The sequence below is a fragment of the Hyla sarda genome (genome assembly GCF_029499605.1).
Source record: "Hyla sarda isolate aHylSar1 chromosome 1 unlocalized genomic scaffold, aHylSar1.hap1 SUPER_1_unloc_2, whole genome shotgun sequence".
NCBI lineage: Eukaryota > Metazoa > Chordata > Amphibia > Anura > Hylidae > Hyla > Hyla sarda.
In genome coordinates this window covers 971,987-990,133 of record NW_026607581.1, presented here as the reverse complement: position 1 = coordinate 990,133, position 18,147 = coordinate 971,987, and the positions used below count along the sequence as shown (strand labels likewise).

Below are 18,147 nucleotides of genomic sequence, written 5' to 3'. Positions count from 1 at the left end.
GATGTCACAGCCACTCCCCCTCGTGATGTCACAGCCACTCCCCCTCGTGATGTCACAGCCACACACCCTCGTGACGTCACAGACACACACTCTCGTGACATTAAAGCCACACCCCCTCATGATCTCACAGCCACACCCCCTCTTGATGTCACAGCCACACCCCCTCATGATGTCACAGCCACACCCCCTCCATTCATGTCTATGGGAGGGGGCGTGTCGGCAGAGCCTGGATCCACAGAGGAGTCGGCCCAGTTCTCCATAAACCTCCTTCTACAAGATGGCGGCGGCCGGGGAGACATGTGGACACCGCGGGGAGAGAACCAGAAGGAGAAGAAGAACCTGACATATTAGAGGTAAAGACATAACAGGAATAGGGCCACAAGGACAGGAGGGCGGGGCTTCTAGCTGGGGGCCAACTGGGCGGAGCTATAGGAAATGAGAAAAGATGGCGGAATAACACAAACAGCAGCAGAAACAAGACAATATATTAACCCTTCTCTCACCAGGAGCAAAGATAAAATAATATTATAGTAAAAACACAAAAATACATAAAAATAATCCCCAAAGGAGAAATCACAGGATGAGGGGATCGGCCTCTATATAGGGGAGGGGGTGCGATTAACCCTTGTAAGGTTTTATTGTCAGTACAATGCATGGGTCATACCAGTGTGCGGGGGGAGGAATATACCATCTGTGCTGCTGGGGGGACGTAAGAGAATCCTGACAGGGAGAGAACACACATACCTGTATCTGTAGAGGAGCCGTGTACTTACAGGACCTGCGATGATGTCACCGTCATGTGATCAGTCACATGGAGGAGGAGGAGTCACATGATCAGGGGCTGCTGCTCTAGGCTCATCTGCTCAGTGTATGCAGGACTCTGCTGTCACATGACCATCATCACAGGTCCTTCAACTACAATCTCTTATGTCCTGAATTGCTCAACCCCGCCCACTAATGTCACATGATCCTCCCTACAGGTCCTTCATCCACAGTTACTTCTATACTGCTAAACTTTGCCCCCAAATGTACTGGTCACATGATTGTGACATCATCACAGGTCCTACACCTCCAGCATGTAGCAGATATAGAGCAGGTCCTGGTGGGGCAGTCACTGCCGTTGTGTTGTGTGTGGAGATCTCTCAGAGCAGCAGCCCCTGATCATGTGACTCCTCCTCCTCCATGTGACTGATCACATGATGGTGACATCATCGCAGGTCCTGTAAGCACACGGCTCCTCTACAGATACAGGTATGTGTGTGCGGTCACCATCAGATCAGGATTATTGGGGATGTTATTAACCCTTAAAGGACTAGGTCAGTGAAAAATAACATTAGTTATAGATTGCGGGTGTCCAACTGCTGGGATCCCCCGCGATCTCCTGTACGGGTCCCCATCAGTTCGCAGGAAGCCGCTGCCGAAGCACTTCCTCCCTGTATTTCTATGGGATACATGGTGGGGGCGTTTTGGCCGCCACTCCGTGCAGGGGTTGGCTCGCCCCCTTCCTGTGGACTGTCGCGGCCCTGTACAAGAGATCGCAGGGGGTCCCTACAAAACTCCTTTATGAACATGCTGCACATTTACGCTAGGGCTGGGCGGTATGACCAAATCTGCGTATCACGGTATTTTTGTAACTTTCGGCGGTTCCACGGTATATAACGGTATTTCCTCCCCCCCCCCCAAATTAATTATCAGCCCAGCGCTACGCTATTCTGCCCCCCCCCCCAACAAAAATTAATTAGCCCAGCACTGCGCTATTCTGCCCCCCCGCCCCCCAACAAAAATTATCAGCCCAGCGCTGCCCCCATCACATGTCACCCGCTGCCCTCCTCGTGCTGTTTGTTGCGGCTGCCGGCGCTGACACAAGGTAAACAAAATAAACTCACGCATGTTCCGACGTCGGCCTTACGCTAGGGACGGGAACGTCGGACAGCCGTCAGCCTATCACCGGCCGCAGCGATGTTCCGCCTTGGCCGCTGATAGGCTGAGCCCACTGTCATGTAAGGAGCTCTGGGCGGCTTCTTACATGACAGTGGGCTCAGCATATAAGTGGCCGGTGATAGGCTGACGGCTGTCCGACGTTCCATTCACTAGGAAGCAGATGAGGCCGGTACCGGACCAACGGGAGGTGAGTTAAAGTTTATTTTGTTTACTTTTTGCAGCCCGGGCATAGGGATACCACACAGTATAGAGCAGTGGTCTTCAACCTGCCGACCTCCAGATGTTGCAAAACTACAACTCCCAGCATGCCCGGACAGCCGTCGGCAGGTTGAAGACCACTGGTATAGAGTGTCAGCGCCGGCGGCTGCAACAAACAGGAGAATGAGGAGGGCAGCGCATGCGGGTGACATATCAGTATTTACCCCGATGGGGACAGCGCTGGGCTGATAATTAATTGGGGGGCAGAACAGCGCTCGCGGGTGACTGTTGATTAGTTCCCCGATGTGGGGACAGCGCTGCGCTGGGTTCATTCATTCATTACTCTCCCGAGGGGGAGGGGCCCAACCGGTATTGCGGAATGGGTTAAAATTCATATCGTGCAGCACAAAAATGTCGGTATTTGGTATGAACCGGTATAACGCCCAGCCCTAATTTACGCCCTGCGCCCCATATGGGATTTAGAGCTTAGGAGCTATAAGCAGCCAGGACTCGCCGCTAATGATTAACCCAATAAAGGGGTACTCTGCTGCCCCAGTGTTCAGAACGATTGGAGCGGGGGTTGTGCTGGCAAAGCCCCGCCCCTCGTTCTGTCACGCCCTCTCAATGCAGATCTATGGAAGGGGCGTGTTTGTATAGTGAAGGGCTGCAGGTCACCTCCCCGCCCATCCTGTCATCTGGTTAATTTCTTCTCTGGGTATTAGCCATTTCTTCCATACAGCAATCTAAGATGGCCGCCGCTGTGGTCCCGGTGGCTGCTTCTACCTCCTTCCTTACGGCCGCACAGCCGGCACAGTGGTAACATGTGGTCTCTCCTCAGAGGCTTCTCCCTCAGCCTTCTCTGCTTGGGGCCCCTCTGTTCCATCCCCTTTGTTACCACAAACAACGTGTTCCAGATGAAAAGGATCCATAACGTGGGCACCTGGAGGGACAACATCCACATCAGGATTCAAACTCCCGACATAGTGTCGTCCCAACCCTGGAGACCAGATTGGCTTTCTGCCCGGATTCTGGACAATAATTCCCAGTGTGACGCGGATCCATTCACCTATGATCCCACCAAAGCTTTATGTGAACTAAAGTACGAAAAGCACAGGGAAGTGTCATGTGACCGTGTCACAAAAGTCTTTACACCCCTGAGGGGAGGCACAATGGTTTGTTTGTGTCTCATTGTTGTAATGTTTCTGCCATGTTTGCTCTGAGTGAAGGTCTTTACACCCCTGAGGGGAGGCACAATGGTTTGTTTGTGTCTCATTGTTGTAATGTTTCCGCCATGTTTGCTCTGAGTGAAGGTCTTTACACCCCTGAGGGGAGGCACAATGGTTTGTTTGTGTCTTGTTGTTGTAATGTTTCCGCCATGTTTGCTCTGAGTGAAGGTCTTTACACCCCTGAGGGGGAGGCACAATGGTTTGTTTGTGTCTCGTTGTTGTAATGTTTCCGCCATGTTTGCTCTGAGTGAAGGTCTTTACACCCCTGAGGGGAGGCACAATGGTTTGTTTGTGTCTCGTTGTTGTAATGTTTCCGCCATGTTTGCTCTGAGTGAAGGTCTTTACACCCCTGAGGGGGAGGCACAATGGTTTGTTTGTGTCTCGTTGTTGTAATGTTTCCGCCATGTTTGCTCTGAGTGAAGGTCTTTACACCCCTGCGGGGAGGCACAATGGTTTGTTTGTGTCTCGTTGTTATAATGTTTCCGCCATGTTTGCTCTGAGTGAAGGTCTTTACACCCCCTGAGGGGAGGCACAATGGTTTGTTTGTGTCTCGTTGTTATAATGTTTCCGCCATGTTTGCTCTGAGTGAAGGTCTTTACACCCCCTGAAGGGAGGCACAATGGTTTGTTCGCAGTGGGATACATACAATGAAGGAATATCAGGTGTAGATGTCCTCAGTCCACTATGAGAGAAGGTGAGATGAGGTAAAGCCGCTCACAATAAGCGCATACGTATGTATATAATAGAAGGTGATAATGTGAGGAAATCCTTGGGATTAGTAGGACGCAAAAGTTCTCGATCGTGTGTGGAAATATCCCAGATGGATGATCCCTTTATCAATGATTCCAGTGCGGTGTCACCAAATCCCTTATATGTGTAACTGTTCATTGTCTGGAGTCCTGATATTTAGCGCCCTCCAGTGTTCAGGGTAAACACCTAGTTGGCATCAGGATAACTGACTATAGTTAAAATAGGATGGTAAGAGAAGGTGTGTGACATAGGACAGTGACCTCCTGACCTCCGACCATGACAGGTCACATCTACTGGATGATGAAGAGTCCTCAGACACTTTGTCCACCATTTCCCTCTTCTCACCACTCGCGGCTTCTGGTATTACCTGGATAACATGGAGGGTGGATTCCTGTCTCCATATTCTACCCATCCCCCATGACTCCGCTCCAGACTATGATGGATCCCCTGACTAGGTTTACAGCCTCCATGATTGTGACTATAATGTCTCCTCAGATGTTTCCCCAGATTATCTCCAGGAAATGGATTTTATTTCTCTATAGAATCTGGTGCGGTTTATCATCATCTCCTCTTCTTCCCTTCAGGTTTCTCCAATCCAGGATCCTCTGCTGATATCTTCTATATAAGAGAATTCTCCTGGATGACCCATCAACCATGGAGAGAGACAGGAACAAGATGGCCGACAGGATCATAAACCTCACCCTACAGATACTCTTCCGGCTAACTGGAGAGGTGAGGGATTCTGGGAGTGATGTCACATGACCTCATTCTTATCTATGTAATAACAGATGGATATGACTGGAGAGGTGAGGGATTCTGGGAGTGATGTCACATGACCTCATTCTTATCTATGTAATAACAGATGGATATGACTGGAGAGGTGAGGGATTCTGGGAATTTATGTAGTGATATTAATGTGTCTCTCCATACACAGGATTACACAGTAGTGAAGAAGTCCTCTAGTGGGCGCTGTCAGGCCTCTGTGTGTGAAGGATGGGGAGAAACCCTGAGCCCAATCCTGGGGCCCCCACCTCACTCCCTGATACATGAGGAAATGGATGAACAGAAGATCCGAGAACTCATCAACAAGATGATGGAGCTGCTGACTGGAGAGGTGACACTGCTGGGACATTATACAGTAATGGAGGGGTCTGGTGATGACTGGAGAGGTGACCCTGCTGGGACATTATACAGTAATGGAGGGGTCTGGTGATGACTGGAGAGGTGACACTGCTGGGACATTATACAGTAATGGAGGGGTCTGGTGATGACTGGAGAGGTGACACTGCTGGGACATTATACAGTAATGGAGGGGTCTGGTGATGACTGGAGAGGTGACACTGCTGGGACATTATACAGTAATGGAGGGGTCTGGTGATGACTGGAGAGGTGACACTGCTGGGACATTATACAGTAATGGAGGGGTCTGGTGATGACTGGAGAGGTGACACTGCTGGGACATTATACAGTAATGGAGGGGTCTGGTGATGACTGGAGAGGTGACACTGCTGGGACATTATACAGTAATGGAGGGGTATGGTGATGACTGGAGAGGTGACACTGCTGGGACATTATACAGTAATGGAGGGGTCTGGTGATGACTGGAGAGGTGACACTGCTGGGATATTATACAGTAATGGAGGGGTCTGGTGATGACTGGAGAGGTGACACTGCTGGGATATTATACAGTAATGGAGGGGTCTGGTGATGACTGGAGAGGTGACACTGCTGGGACATTATACAGTAATGGAGGGGTCTGGTGATGACTGGAGAGGTGACACTGCTGGGACATTATACAGTAATGGAGGGGTCTGGTGATGACTGGAGAGGTGACACTGCTGGGACATTATACAGTAATGGAGGGGTCTGGTGATGACTGGAGAGGTGACACTGCTGGGAATGCTGGGACATTATACAGTAATGGAGGGGTCTGGTGATGACTGGAGAGGTGACACTGCTGGGACATTATACAGTAATGGAGGGGTCTGGTGATGACTGGAGAGGTGACCCTGCTGGGACATTATACAGTAATGGAGGGGTCTGGTGATGACTGGAGAGGTGACACTGCTGGGAATGCTGGGACATTATACAGTAATGGAGGGGTCTGGTGATGACTGGAGGGGTGACCCTGCTGGGACATTATACAGTAATGGAGGGGTCTGGTGATGACTGGAGAGGTGACACTGCTGGGACATTATACAGGAATGGAGGGGTCTGGTGATGACTGGAGAGGTGACACTGCTGGGACATTATACAGTAATGGGGGGGGGGTCTGGTGATGACTGGAGAGGTGACACTGCTGGGACATTATACAGTAATGGAGGGGTCTGGTGATGACTGGAGAGGTGACACTGCTGGGACATTATACAGTAATGGAGGGGTCTGGTGATGACTGGAGAGGTGACCCTGCTGGGACATTATACAGTAATGGAGGGGTCTGGTGATGACTGGAGAGGTGACACTGCTGGGACATTATACAGTAATGGAGGGGTCTGGGGATGACTGGAGAGGTGACACTGCTGGGACATTATACAGTAATGGAGGGGTCTGGTGATGACTGGAGAGGTGACACTGCTGGGACATTATACAGTAATGGAGGGGTCTGGTGATGTCTGGAGAGGTGACACTGCTGGGACATTATACAGTAATGGAGGGGTCTGGTGATGACTGGAGAGGTGACACTGCTGGGACATTATACAGTAATGGAGGGGTCTGGTGATGACTGGAGAGGTGACACTGCTGGGAATGCTGGGACATTATACAGTAATGGAGGGGTCTGGTGATGACTGGAGAGGTGACACTGCTGGGAATGCTGGGACATTATACAGTAATGGAGGGGTCTGGTGATGACTGGAGAGGTGACACTGCTGGGACATTATACAGTAATGGAGGGGTCTAGTGATGACTGGAGAGGTGACACTGCTGGGACATTATACAGTAATGGAGGGGTCTGGGGATGACTGGAGTGGTGACACTGCTGGGACATTATACAGTAATGGAGGGGTCTGGTGATGACTGGAGAGGTGACACTGCTGGGACATTATACAGTAATGGAGGGGTCTGGTGATGACTGGAGAGGTGACACTCCTGGGACATTATACAGTAATGGAGGGGTCTGGTGATGACTGGAGAGGTGACACTGCTGGGAATGCTGGGACATTATACAGTAATGGAGGGGTCTGGTGATGACTGGAGAGGTGACCCTGCTGGGACATTATACAGTAATGGAGGGGTCTGGTGATGACTGGAGAGGTGACCCTGCTGGGACATTATACAGTAATGGAGGGGTCTGGTGATGACTGGAGAGGTGACACTGCTGGGACATTATACAGTAATGGAGGGGTCTGGTGATGACTGGAGAGGTGACACTGCTGGGACATTATACAGTAATGGAGGGGTCTGGTGATGACTGGAGAGGTGACACTGCTGGGACATTATACAGTAATGGAGGGGTCTGGTGATGACTGGAGAGGTGACCCTGCTGGGACATTATACAGTAATGGAGGGGTCTGGTGATGACTGGAGAGGTGACCCTGCTGGGACATTATACAGTAATGGAAGGGTCTCGTGATGACTGGAGAGGTGACACTGCTGGGACATTATACAGTAATGGAGGGGTCTGGTGATGACTGGAGAGGTGACACTGCTGGGACATTATACAGTAATGGAGGGGTCTGGTGATGACTGGAGAGGTGACCCTGCTGGGACATTATACAGTAATGGAGGGGTCTGGTGATGACTGGAGAGGTGACACTGCTGGGACATTATACAGGAATGGAGGGGTCTGGTGATGACTGGAGAGGTGACACTGCTGGGACATTATACAGTAATGGAGGGGTCTGGTGATGACTGGAGAGGTGACACTGCTGGGACATTATACAGTAATGGAGGGGTCTGGTGATGTCTGGAGAGGTGACACTGCTGGGACATTATACAGTAATGGAGGGGTCTGGTGATGACTGGAGAGGTGACACTGCTGGGACATTATACAGTAATGGAGGGGTCTGGTGATGACTGGAGAGGTGACACTGCTGAGACATTATACAGTAATGGAGGGGTCTGGTGATGACTGGAGAGGTGACACTGCTGGGACATTATACAGTAATGGAGGGGTCTGGTGATGACTGGAGAGGTGACCCTGCTGGGACATTATACAGTAATGGAGGGGTCTGGTGATGACTGGAGAGGTGACACTGCTGGGACATTATACAGTAATGGAGGGGTCTGGGGATGACTGGAGAGGTTACACTGCTGGGACATTATACAGTAATGGAGGGGTCTGGTGATGACTGGAGAGGTGACACTGCTGGGACATTATACAGTAATGGAGGGGTCTGGTGATGACTGGAGAGGTGACACTGCTGGGAATGCTGGGACATTATACAGTAATGGAGGGGTCTGGTGATGACTGGAGAGGTGACACTGCTGGGACATTATACAGTAATGGAGGGGTCTGGGGATGACTGGAGTGGTGACACTGCTGGGACATTATACAGTAATGGAGGGGTCTGGTGATGACTGGAGAGGTGACACTGCTGGGACATTATACAGTAATGGAGGGGTCTGGTGATGACTGGAGAGGTGACACTGCTGGGACATTATACAGTAATGGAGGGGTCTGGTGATGACTGGAGAGGTGACACTGCTGGGACATTATACAGTAATGGAGGGGTCTGGTGATGACTGGAGAGGTGACACTGCTGGGAATGCTGGGACATTATACAGTAACACTACTGGAGGGGTCGGGGTGATGACTGTATCATTATGTGTCAGGTTCCTATAAGGTATCAGGACGTGGCGGTCTATTTCTCCATGGAGGAGTGGGAGTATGTAGAAGGACACAAGGATCAGTACAAGGATCAGGTCATGATGGAGGATCAGCAGCCCCTCACATCACCAGGTAATAGACATGACTATATACACACGTCCTCTCATTATTTGTATGTAAAGAATGAATTCAGTCTCTGTATGTGTTCCCTACAGTCAGAACCAGTAAGAGAACAGCACCAGAGAGGTGTCCCCGTCCTCTTCTTCCACAGGATGATCAGGTAGATGGAGATATTCCCTATGATCTGTAGAAGGGCTGTGAAGCTCTTGTGGTCAGTCCCCTCACCCTCCATGTCTCCTCATCTATAACATCCCACGTGACTCTTTCTTTTGTCTGATGACTTTTATAATTTTTGTTCTACATTTTATGAATTAGGGAGAAGATCGGAAGAATATTAATGCTCTAGAGGCATATGTGAGCGGTGATGAGCAGTATAAGGAGGACATTCTTACAGAGAAAGATCTGATCTATAATAATGCTACAGACATAAAGGAAGAAGATGAGACAGATGTGAGCAGTGATGAGCAGTATAAGGAAAATATTCCTAAAGGGAAAGATCTGATCCACATTAATGCTACAGAGATAAAAGAAGAAGAGACAGATGTGGGTGGTGATGAGCAGTATAAGGAGGACATTTCCACAGAGAAAGATCTGATCTATATTAATGCTACAGATATAAAGGAAGAAGAAGCAGAGACAGATGTGAGCGGTGATGAGCAGTATAAGGAGGACATTCCTACAAGGAAAGATCTGATCTATATTAACGCTCCAGACATAATAGTAAAAGTAGAAGAAGAGACAGATGTGAGCGGTGATGAGCAGTATAAGGAGGACATTTCTACAAGTAACCACCCAGGTAAGTAGTGACCACTAAATATAGAGAAGGGTCACAGATTCTATTCAGTCACCGGCCAAAATAATTGTTTGTGTATTCTTTAAGCTCTGTGTCCTGTTAGTCTTTCCTACATTTAGCTAAAATGCAAACTAATATGAATCTAGAGAATAGTATAGAAAACAATAAGACATATACTAGATAATACAATACACAACATGGAGACATATACTAGATAACACAATACACAACATGGATACATATACCAGATAACACAATACACAACATGGAGATATATACCAGATAACACAATACACAACATGGAGACATATACCAGATAACACAATACACAACATGGAGACATATACCAGATAACACGATACACAACATGGAGACATATACTAGATAACACGATACACAACATGGAGACATATACTAGATAACACAATACACAACATGGAGACATATACCAGATAACACAATACACAACATGGAGACATATACCAGATAACACAATACACAACATGGAGACATATACCAGATAACACGATACACAACATGGAGACATATACTAGATAACACAATACACAACATGGAGACATATACCAGATAACACGATACACAACATGGAGACATATACCAGATAACACAATACACAACATGGAGATATATACCAGATAACACAGTACACAACATGGAGACATATACCAGATAACACAATACACAACATGGAGACATATATACCAGATAACACAATACACAACATGGAGACATATACCAGATAATACAATACACAACATGGAGACATATATCAGATAACACAATATACAACATGGAGATATATACCAGATAACACAATATACAACATGGAGACATATACCAGATAACACAATACACAACATGGAGACATGTACCAGATAACACAATACACAACATGGAGACATATACCAGATAACACAATACACAACATGGAGACATATACCAGATAACACAATACACAACATGGAGACATATACCAGATAACACAATACACAACATGGAGACATATACCAGATAACACAATACACAACATGGAGACATATACCAGATAACACGATACACAACATGGAGACATATACCAGATAACACAACACACAACATGGAGACATATACCAGATAACACAATACACAACATGGAGACATATACCAGATAACACAATACACAACAGGGAGACATATACCAGATAACACGATACACAACATGGAGACATATACCAGATAACACAGTACACAACATGGAGACATACACCAGATAACACAATACACAACATGGAGATATATACCAGATAACACAATACACAACATGGAGACATATACCAGATAACACAATGCACAACATGGAGACATATACCAGATAACACAATACACAACATGGAGACATATACCAGATAACACAATACACAACATGGAGACATATACCAGATAACACAATACACAACATGGAGACATATACCAGATAACACGATACACAACATGGAGACATATACCAGATAACATAATACACAACATGGAGACATATACCAGATAACACAATACACAACATGGAGATATATACCAGATAACACAATACACAACATGGAGACATATACCAGATAACACGATACACAACATGGAGACATATACCAGATAACATAATACACAACATGGAGACATATACCAGATAACACAATACACAACATGGAGATATATACCAGATAACACAATGCACAACATGGAGACATATACCAGATAACACGATACACAACATGGAGACATATACCAGATAACATAATACACAACATGGAGACATATACCAGATAACACAATACACAACATGGAGACATATACCAGATAACACGATACACAACATGGAGACATATACCAGATAACACGATACACAACATGGAGACATATATACCAGATAACACAATACACAACATGGAGACATATACCAGATAACACAATATGGAGACATATACCAGATAACACAATACACAACATGGAGACATATACCAGATAACACAATACACAACATGGAGACATATACCAGATAACACAATACACAACATGGAGACATATACCAGATAACACGATACACAACATGGAGACATATACCAGATAACACAATATGGAGACATATACCAGATAACACAATACACAACATGGAGACATATACCAGATAATACGATACACAACATGGAGACATATCCCGGATAACACAATACACAACATGGAGACATATACCAGATAACACAATACACAACATGGAGACATATACCAGATAACACTATACACAACATGGAGACATATAGCAGATAACACAATACACAACATGGAGACATATACCAGATAACACAATACACAACATGGAGACATATACCAGATAATACGATACACAACATGGAGACATATACCAGATAACACAATACACAACATGGAGACATATACCAGATAACACAATACACAACATGGAGACATATACCAGATAACACGATACACAACATGGAGACATATACCAGATAATACGATACACAACATGGAGATATATACCAGATAATACAGTACACAACATGGAGACATATACCAGATAACACAATACACAACATGGAGACATATACCAGATAACACAATACACAACATGGAGACATATACCAGATAACACAATACACAACATGGAGACATATACCAGATAACACAATACACAACATGGAGACATATACCAGATAACACAATACACAACATGGAGACATATACCAGATAACACAATACACAACATGGAGACATATACCAGATAACACAATACACAACATGGAGACATATACCAGATAACACAATACACAACATGGAGACATATACCAGATAACACAATACACAACATGGAGACATATACCAGATAATACAATACACAACATGGAGATATATACCAGATAATACAGTACACAACATGGAGACATGTACCGGATAACACAATACACAACATGGAGACATGTACCAGATAACAGAAGGTGTCTTTGAAGGATGGGTTCTCTCTCTTCCTCCGCATTATTAACAAGCAGCAATACATTTCCCTGCTGGGCCCTGGCTATTTAATATGCTACAGTTCTGTTTGCCTCCTGTTGAGCTTCTTGTACCTCAACCACCAACCATGTACACTCCTGCTCAGCAGGGCTGTGGAGTCAGTAGATAAATGTTCCGACTCCGCAGGTTTTTGTACTTCCGACTCCTCTGTATTAATATGCGAATGTATTTTATACACTCCAGGAAGGAAAGAAAGGCGACAGACATGTCATTACCACAGGACTCCTGGCTGGGAAGCCAACAGTCTACTGTATTGAACAGTTTAAGCAAAAGACAAACACAATGAAAACAACAAAGTTTTTTATTTTAATTTTTTTTATTAATTTAATCAAGTGGCTGGATAGTAGCAGTCGGCATAAACATCAGGAACAAGAACTTTACTAGTTCAAAAATACAAACCTCATTATTTGGTTGTTTTAGAACAAAAACAAAGCTTCTCTATATGAACCAAAAACAAGATCTGTAAAACCTAGAAATGGTTTATATTAATCTTGAAATGTAGTTATAGGCTTAAAGGGGTACTCCGCCCCTAGACATCTTATCCCCTATCCAAAGGATAGGGGATAAGATGTCAGATCGCCGCGGTCCCGCTGCTGGGGACCCCGGGGATCGCTGCTGCGGCACTCATTAACCTCTTGACAAAGCTGCGTCCAGCAGCGAAACATGTTGAGGGGGGCTGAGCTTTGATTTTAAATATCAGTGTTAGCTCCTATATTGGTTGTACACGCTGCAGGTGTGCACCGATCATAAATACGGAGAGTGCTATATAGCAGCTATTACCTTAGGAGCGGAAAAACACTGTATCTTTTAAATTAATGTGTGCTTAATTAAGATTTAATATTCTACAGTGAATACAACCTAAGGATTATGTATAAAAGTCCTCTAAGGGGAATAAAAAACAAAAAATGTATTTACTATTGTGTAAAAGCCCCTCCCCTAATAAACAGTAATATCACCCTTCTATTTCCATTTTACAAAAAAAATTATAATAATAATAAACATATGTGGTATTCCCAAATAAGGAATTGTCCAAACTATTAAAATCTAATATTTTGATGCCCTAGAGTCAACAGCCTAATCTTAAAAAAAAGCCAAATGCCAAAAATGCAGATTTTTGCTCACATCATATATTAAAAAAAAAAAGGAAAATACATTTGAAACTCCCATCAATAGAGCACAGATGTAATGAATCAATACAGTACACATTTACTGCATTCATCTGTATAAGTAATAGAATGATTGCTTATACAAGTCCCATACGAGGACTAAAAATGTAAATAAACCCCCTCGAATAATAAAAATGTACATTTTTTTGGTGTAAAAATGTAAAGTTGTAATTAAAAAAATTGTTGTAATTGTTGTTAGGACTAAAGTGTAATGAAATATATCATTGTGATCGTACTGAGCTGATGAATAATGTTACCACACAGTTAATGTAGGTGTCATTACAATGCAAGATCGGTCTTACAAAAACAAGCTCCCAAACGGCTCTGTACATGGGAAAATAAGAGTTATGGCTCTTAGAAGAGGAGGAAAAAAGAAAATTCAAAAGTTAAAATTTCCTGGGTTATTAACCCCTTAACGATGCAGGACGTAAATGTACGTCCTGGTGATGTGGTACTTAACGCACCAGGACGTACATTTACGTTCTGAGCATAACCCCGGGCATCAGAGCGATGCCGGCATCATGCACGGCAGGTCCCGGCTGTGGATCGCAGCCAGGGACCCGCCGGTAATAGCAGACACCCGCGATCCAGCGGATGTCCGCCATTAACCCCTCAGATGCCGTGATCAATACAGATCACGGCATCTGCAGCATCGTGATCACTTAACAGGATGATCGGATCGCCTGCAGCGCTGCCGCGGCGATCGGATCATCCTGCACGGCAGACAGAGGTCCCCTCACCTGACTCCGCTGTCTTTTGGGAGTCTTCTGCTCTGATCTGCCTTCCCGCAGACCAGAGCAGAAGATGACCGATAACCCTGATCAGTGCTATGTCCTATACAGAGCACTGAACAGGATTAGCAATCGAATGGTTGCTATAAATAGTCCCCTATTCCGCTTATACGGAAAAATGAAAAAGTTATAGGTCTTCAAAATGGGGGGATTTTAAACGTACTAATTTGGTTAAAAAGTTTGCGATTTTTTATTTTTTTTAAGCGCAACAGTAATAGAAAAGTATATAATCATGGGTATCATTTTAATCGTATTGACCCAGAGAATAAAGAACACATGTCATTTTTAACATAAATTGTACGGCGTGAAAACAAAACCTTCCAAAATTAGCAAAACTGCGGTTTTCTTTTAAATTTCCCCACACAAATAGTATTTTTTTTGGTTGCGCCATACATTTTATGGTAAAGCGAGTGATGGCATTACAACGGACAACTGGTCCCGCAAAAAACAAGTCCTCATACTAGTCTGTGGATGAAAATATAAAAGAGTTATGATTTTTTGAAGGGGAGGAGGAAAAAACGAAAGCATAAAAATAAAATTGTCTGAGTCCTTAAGGTCCAAATGGGCTGAGTCCTTAAGGGGTTAAAGGGTTAATACTGATAAAATCTGTTTTATTCTTGGCAGATAATTGTACCTGGAGATCAGAGGAGAATCTTATATCTTCAGATTATAAAGCAGATGATGATATCACACAAGATACATATGAAGAACATTCCATTATCCCAGATACACCCTCAGCCCTTCACAGCCAAGATCTGTCATCTCATCCTTATATACAGGTCCTGTCTTCTCAGTCATCACAGGATGTTCAGCAAAATAAAAGTCACAAAAGGAATGATGGACATCAACGAGCTCATACAGGAAAGAAACCATATTCATGCTCAGAATGTGGGAAATGTTTTACATTTAAATCAGTTCTTGTTGTACATCAAAGAACTCACACAGGAGAGAAGCCATTTTCATGTTCAGAATGTGAAAAATGTTTTAATCGGAAATCACATCTTGTTCAACATCAAAGAACTCACACAGGGGAGAAAACATTTTCATGTTCAGAATGTGGAAAATGTTGTACTCAGAAATCAGATCTTATAAAACATCAAAGAACTCACACAGGGGAGAAGCCATTTTCATGTGTAGAATGTGATAAATGTTTTATTAAGAAATCATATCTTTTTGTACATCAAAGAACTCATACAGGAGAGAAGCCATTTTCATGTTCAGAATGTGAAAAAAGTTTTAATCGGAAATCACACCTTGTTCAACATCAAAGAACTCACACAGGGGAACAAACATTTTCATGTTCAGAATGTGAAAAATGTTATACTCAGAAATCAGCTCTTATAAAACATCAAAGAACTCACACAGGGGAGAAGCCATTTTCATGTTCAGAATGTGGGAAATGTTTTACTCAGCAATCAAATCTTGTTAATCATGAGCGAATTCACACAGGAGAGAAGCCATTTTCATGTGTAGAATGTGAGAAATGTTTTACTAAGAAATCATATCTTGTTGTACATCAAAGAACTCACACAGGAGTGAAGCCATTTTCCTGTTCAGAATGTGGAAAATGTTTTGCTCAGAAATCAGATCTTGTTAAACATCAAAGAACTCACACAGGGGTGAAGCCCTTTTCATGTGCAGAATGTGGGAAATGTTTTACTGATCAAACAAGTCTTATTCAACATCAAAGAACTCACACAGGAGAGAAGCCATTTGTATGTGTAGAATGTGAGAAATGTTTTACTTGTCAATCAAATCTTCTTAAACATCAGAAAACTCACACAGGGGAGAAGCCATATTCATGCTCATAATGTGGGAAATGTTTTATTTAGAAATCAACACCTATTAGACATCTAAGAATTCCTACAGGAGAGAAGCCAATTCAGAGCAATAAATGATGCAGATAACACATCTATATATTCACCATGTACATAGGATATCTGACATTTATACATATATCATATACTGCATCTCCAAACTTGTTACCAATTGTTAATAAAAGTTTTCTATTAGGACGTAGTCACCGATCCAGCGATGTCATCACTATAGTTTACATGGTAGGAGAAGAGTGTGATATATGGTCAGGGGTGAGGAAATTTAAAAAAAAAAATCTACTTGTCCACGGGACTAAAATGGAGCAAAATCTACTTGTCCCTCCTGAGGATCCACTTGTCCGGGCAATTTTCGTTTTTACCCTCTCGTTCTTTCCTCCTCACCCGATAATAACCATAACTACCTACTATATCATTAGATTCCTCATACAGATCAACCCTATTGATCTGTGTGCTCTGTGATCCATTGATAGAGCCTGGTCCAGCCAGGATCTGTCAATGACAGAGCCACAGACACCAGGGAAGTAGAGGTAAGCCCTCCGACTACCTTTACAGTGGATTGTGCTGTGGGTGGCGATTCACTCTACTAGCCCACCAGGGAGCATTCACATGTCCCTTTGGATGCCGCTGTCAGCTTTGACAGCGGCAATCTAAATGGTTAATAGCAATAGCCAGCCACGGCGATCGCCACATGCTCGCTATTAGCGGTGGCCCCCAGCTACTGAAATCAGTCGGGGGCTGCAGAGTATGGAACAGGCTCCAGTCCGGATGCTGCTCCATACAGACTGCTGAGTGCCGCCGCGCTTGTCAGGTCTGGCCCTGCTTGCCTGAAGCTGGGCTAAGGGCCTGAAAATTTCACCTTCCCGGCATCCGGAACTGCATGTCCCAGGCGTCAGGCGATAGGAATTCCACATCCCTGTATGGTTGTGATATTCACTGCTCCTCATGGAGAAGACCCAACAGGCATAATCCATGGGGAGCTGCTACTGGAGACCCAAACACCTCACAGAGAAGGGACTTATTCCAGTGATGAAGAATTCCAGGACATGACCAGATTAGAGACAGAAAATCACTTCTATCTTCTGGCTTCTAGGACATTCTGATCATATAGGTGTTAGATTAGTCGGGTCTCCTACTCTACACAGGGTCCTTCCTTAGGTTATAGAGGGAAGAACAAGTTGTATTCGGCCGAAGTGCGGAGAAGAATTAACCAGGTGGCTCTATGGTTGGTTCCCAGCTCTCTGAGGGGCTGAAGCCTCTGACATTTATCAGTAGCTGAGCACCGGGTGTTGTCCGGTTTTCCCTACCTAATCCTTGTGGGGGAGGAAAAGCAAAAGAGGAAGCTCTTATCCTCATATCCCGTCTCAATATACTCTCCTCATATCACAAACTCATATCCTTATCCATCCCCTCATATTCCATCCTCATATCCTGACCCCATATCCTGACCTCGAATCCCGTCCTCATATCCTGACCTCATATCCCGT

At 44.7% G+C, this 18,147-nt stretch overlaps 3 protein-coding genes and 1 pseudogene across 3 annotated transcripts in view; 3 read left to right on the top strand and 1 right to left on the bottom strand.

Moving 5' to 3' along the window:
- Positions 1-18,147, top strand: part of LOC130298059 (zinc finger protein 436-like) — a 178,073-nt gene that overhangs the window by 37,300 nt on the left and 122,626 nt on the right. The window lies entirely within an intron of this gene.
- LOC130298064 (oocyte zinc finger protein XlCOF6.1-like) overlaps positions 1-18,147 on the top strand; it is a 226,534-nt gene that overhangs the window by 143,750 nt on the left and 64,637 nt on the right. The gene's annotated exons all lie outside the window — the stretch shown is intronic.
- The window catches only part of LOC130298060 (oocyte zinc finger protein XlCOF7.1-like), a 201,946-nt gene that overhangs the window by 156,701 nt on the left and 27,098 nt on the right, over positions 1-18,147 (bottom strand). The gene's annotated exons all lie outside the window — the stretch shown is intronic.
- LOC130298072 (zinc finger protein 585A-like) overlaps positions 8,891-18,147 on the top strand; it is a 43,360-nt pseudogene continuing 34,103 nt past the window's right edge.